Raw genomic sequence first — 5000 nt, 5'->3', positions numbered from 1 at the left:
ATCTATTACAGTGTGTGTGCACCGGTGTCAGACATTCCCGATGAGAGGTTTAGGAATTTTTGGCGAACATGTGTAATATCTGAGAGAGCAAGACTAAAGGGACTGCAGTGCGTTCGAGGGATATATCCACCACATAATATGCAACCGATTAGAGAATCATTTCATGATAATTGAAGCTAAAGCCTATAGTCGCAGCAGCCGCGCCTCATACGCTGACCATTAACATGGGAAACACACACATCGAGGAACAGCTGTGTTCGTGCAGTGAAATGTGAAAATAATCTAATAATTATAAATCAAACAGTTTATCCATAAATCTTGTGGAATAACACTAACACCGGGAGAGCCGCGATGTATGTCAGTGAGCCTCTGTCTTGTCTTTAATCGTCTTATTTTACTTTAAAACATATGCATTATGAACAAAGAACCGTCATTATCTCCAAGCAATAGCGTTAGGTGTTTTTGTTAATCCTGTGGACATGTAGTTGTGACGTCACACACTGCTGATCCATCATTTCTGCCCTCGGCTTTTAGAGTTTCGGGAAGGAAAAAATGTCCAAACTTTTATGATCCCGGGTCAGATTTGCACAATCCGTACGCACAACGCTTCGGCATGTGTCCCTCGCTCGAAAGCTTCCCAGACCTCCCGCGCCTAGTTACGGTTGCTAAGACACGATTGGCCAGTGGCGGTTTTCGGGCGGGGCTTAGCGAAGGGTCAATTGCTTACAGGCTCAACCCAGAGCCATATAGAGCGAGAGTTGCGACAACTCCATCGACTTCACTGGAACGGTTTTTTACCGCAATGGCGTCTCGCGGAGCCTCTCAATAGTTGCCGGAAGTAGCAGCAGCGCGGTGGAGCTACAGAAGAACAGACCGTTTGTGATGCACTTTAAAAGGAAACACGTTTAAAGAATACGATTGTATATTATCAGTACATCTGAATCAAATTAACTTATGTATTAAAGCATGCTAGTTGATTATTGCTCTCTAAATTAGTAGTTTTAGGGGACGTTATCAGGTAAATAAAGGTCATTGGATAAAGTTATTACCGCGTAACAAACCACGAACAGCCTATTAATGGTTAAACCCGTTTTATTAATGCATGTTTATCCTTTGTTGTGTAATAAGAGGGAAAGACTTCTAAACAGGGGTTAAATATACTGTAACATTAGGGAGTGTGATCGTTGTAATTGATAAAATGAGAATATCGGTTTCATTCCATATTAAATGTGCAGTAACGGGGAAAAATCCTTAGTTTAGATTTCATATTTGAGTAAGCAAAAACGTAGGGTTGGAGTTTTTTATTAATTGTGTTTCTGTTGACTATTACCTGTCTATTATGTTTCAGCTCAGCTGATTTGTATTGATGGGAAAGGGAGATGGAAGTTTATAAGTAAGATTAAAAACAATTCTTGAAACGGCAGCAAGCCATTTTCTAGATCAAATCACACTGGGCTAAATGGGGTATTATAAATACCATAACTGTATTATATACTGACTACTATATACAATTTATCCCGTTTTGTTTCCTTGATCTCTTTCAACTGGGGCTGTCAGTTAAACGCGTTATTAACGGCATTAACGCAAAACCATTTGGATTATGCTAATATACAACTACAGTGTTTGAGGGCGGAGCTACGAGACGCTGCTCAGCCAATCAACACCAGAGGTGGGGATTATGCTAATATACAACTAGTGTTTGAGGGCAGGGCCAAGAGACGCTACTCAGCCAATCAACACCAGAGGCGGGATTATGCTAATATACAACTACAGTGTTTGAGGGCGGAGCTACGAGACAGTGCTCAGCCAATCAACACCAGAGGTGGGGATTATGCTAATATACAACTACAGTGTTTGAGGGCGGAGCTACGAGACGCTGCTCAGCCAATCAACACCAGAGGTGGGGATTATGCTAATATACAACTACAGTGTTTGAGGGCGGAGCTACGAGACAGTGCTCAGCCAATCAACACCAGAGGCGGGATTATGCTAATATACAACTACAGTGTTTGAGGGCGGAGCTACGAGACAGTGCTCAGCCAATCAACACCAGAGGCGGGATTATGCTAATATACAACTACAGTGTTTGAGGGCGGAGCTACGAGACAGTGCTCAGCCAATCAACACCAGAGGTGGGGATTATGCTAATATACAACTACAGTGTTTGAGGGCGGAGCTACGAGACGCTGCTCAGCCAATCAACACCAGAGGTGGGGATTATGCTAATATACAACTAGTGTTTGAGGGCGGAGCTACGAGACACTGCTCAGCCAATCAACACCAGAGGTGGGGATTATGCTAATATACAACTACAGTGTTTGAGGGCGGAGCTACGAGACGCTGCTCAGCCAATCAACACCAGAGGTGGGGATTATGCTAATATACAACTACAGTGTTTGAGGGCGGAGCTACGAGACACTGCTCAGCCAATCAACACCAGAGGTGGGGATTATGCTAATATACAACTAGTGTTTGAGGGCAGGGCCAAGAGACGCTACTCAGCCAATCAACACCAGAGGCGGGGATTATGCTAATATACAACTACAGTGTTTGAGGGCGGAGCTACGAGACAGTGCTCAGCCAATCAACACCAGAGGTGGGGATTATGCTAATATACAACTACAGTGTTTGAGGGCGGAGCTACGAGACGCTGCTCAGCCAATCAACACCAGAGGTGGGGATTATGCTAATATACAACTAGTGTTTGAGGGCGGAGCTACGAGACAGTACTCAGCCAATCAACACCAGAGGTCGGGATTATGCTAATATACAACTAGTGTTTGAGGGCGGAGCTACGAGACGCTGCTCAGCCAATCAACACCAGAGGTGGGGATTATGCTAATATACAACTAGTGTTTGAGGGCGGAGCTACGAGACAGTACTCAGCCAATCAACACCAGAGGTGGGGATTATGCTAATATACAACTACAGTGTTTGAGGGCGGAGCTACGAGACGCTGCTCAGCCAATCAACACCAGAGTTGGGGATTATGCTAATATACAACTAGTGTTTGAGGGCGGAGCTACGAGACGCTGCTCAGCCAATCAACACCAGAGGCGGGGATCATGCTAATATACAACTAGTGTTTGAGGGCGGAGCTACGAGACGCTGCTCAACCAATCAACACCAGAGGTGGGGATCATGCTAATATACAACTAGTGTTTGAGGGCGGGGCCAAGAGATGCTTCTCATCCAATCAACACCAGAGGCGGGGATTATGCTAATATACAACTACAGTGTTTGAGGGCGGGGCCAAGAGACGCTGCTCAGCCAATCAACACCAGAGGCGGGGATTATGCTAATATATAACTGAAGTGTTTGAGATATATCACACACTACATGAAAGATTATATCTGGAAAAGCATAATAGTGGCGATTTAGTGAACGATACTAACCCTGAACACACAGTTACCAGTGTGTGTCAATCATAATGAGATCATCACCAAAGTTAGAGATTACACTGTCAGATCAATACAACAACAACACTGAATCAATGAGGAGAAACACACACCAGGGGTGTGCGATCTGACGACGCTATATCGCGATCAATCTTGAAGACGTCCACGACCTACTTTCGTAGAGATCGTGATCTTTTATTTCTTCGTAAGATCTTTTATTTTGCGCAGTGCTCACATTCACTGTCATTAGTTGATTAGCTTCATTAGTTGATTAGCTTCATTAGTTGATAAGCTTCATTAGTTGATTAGCTTCATTAGCTTCATTAGTTCATTAGCTTCATTAGTTGATTAGCTTCATTAGTTGATTAGCTTCATTAGTTCATTAGCTTAATTAATTGATTAGCTTCATTAGTTGATAAGCTTCATTAGTTGATTAGCTTCATTAGTTCATTAGCTTCATTAGTTGATTAGCTTAATTAGTTGATTAGCTTCATTAGTTGATTAGCTTCATTAATTGATTAGCTTAATTCGTTGATTAGCTTCATTAGTTGATTAGCTTCATTAGTTCATTAGCTTCATTAGTTGATTAGCTTCATTAGTTGATTAGCTTCATTAGTTCATTAGCTTCATTAGTTGATTAGCTTCATTAGTTGATTAGCTTCATTAGTTCATTAGCTTCATTAGTTGATTAGCTTCATTAGTTGATTAGCTTCATTAGTTGATTAGCTTAATTCGTTGATTAGCTTCATTAGTTGATTAGCTTCATTAGTTGATTAGCTTCATTAGTTGATTAGCTTCATTAGCTTCATTAGTTGATTAGCTTCATTAGTTGATTAGCTTCATTAGTTGATAAGCTTCATTAGTTGATTAGCTTAATTCGTTGATTAGCTTCATTAGTTGATAAGCTTCATTAGTTGATTAGCTTCATTAGTTGATAAGCTTCATTAGTTGATTAGCTTCATTAGTTGATAAGCTTCATTAGTTGATTAGCTTCATTAGCTTCATTAGTTGATTAGCTTCATTAGTTGCGGTCTCTGTTTAACAGTTTCGTAAAAATACGTTACTGGATAGTACTGTTGAACAAAGAATGTAAACTGTATACGAAAGAGTATCACAGCGTTTGCTTTTATATTATTAGTAACATAAAGGCAAACACTATTAATACTTTCTCATTAGCATTCATCATATGTGCACTATGCTATTAGTTTATATTATTATATATAATTAGTTACCATGCCTTTTTTTGAAAAAATGATTTCCAGTGCACACACCTTTTCCAGATTACTGAGCTGATTACAGTGTTAACTTCCTTTTTATTCACATTTATTCCAAACTATTTATTTATTCGTGAAAAATACAGTCATATAATTACGGAATCAAGAAGTTACAGTTAAAGTAAGTTGGTTTAACATAGAGATTTCTTTTTTTTTATCAATTTCATATTATTTTGGCCAGTCTGCTCTTTTAAGATATCGGCCTTCAAAAACTACTTTAATGACTATTTTGACAACTGACTGTTTAATGCAATACTGCGTTTCAGATTGTGTAAATATATCCATAAATATAAGTCCACAGGCTTGCTCCAGTGAGGATATTCTCCAC

At 40.3% G+C, this 5000-nt stretch overlaps 1 protein-coding gene across 5 annotated transcripts in view; it reads right to left on the bottom strand.

Moving 5' to 3' along the window:
* LOC143738748 (kinesin-like protein KIF1C) overlaps positions 1–5000 on the bottom strand; it is a 65737-nt gene that overhangs the window by 59555 nt on the left and 1182 nt on the right. The gene's annotated exons all lie outside the window — the stretch shown is intronic.

Source organism: Siphateles boraxobius, unplaced genomic scaffold, assembly GCF_051911475.1.
Source record: "Siphateles boraxobius isolate OS27281-9 unplaced genomic scaffold, OSU_SipBor_1 150, whole genome shotgun sequence".
NCBI classification, from domain to species: Eukaryota; Metazoa; Chordata; class Actinopteri; order Cypriniformes; family Leuciscidae; genus Siphateles; species Siphateles boraxobius.
The sequence above is the reverse complement of the archived record's forward strand: the minus strand, read 5'-3'. Positions and strand labels throughout refer to the sequence as shown.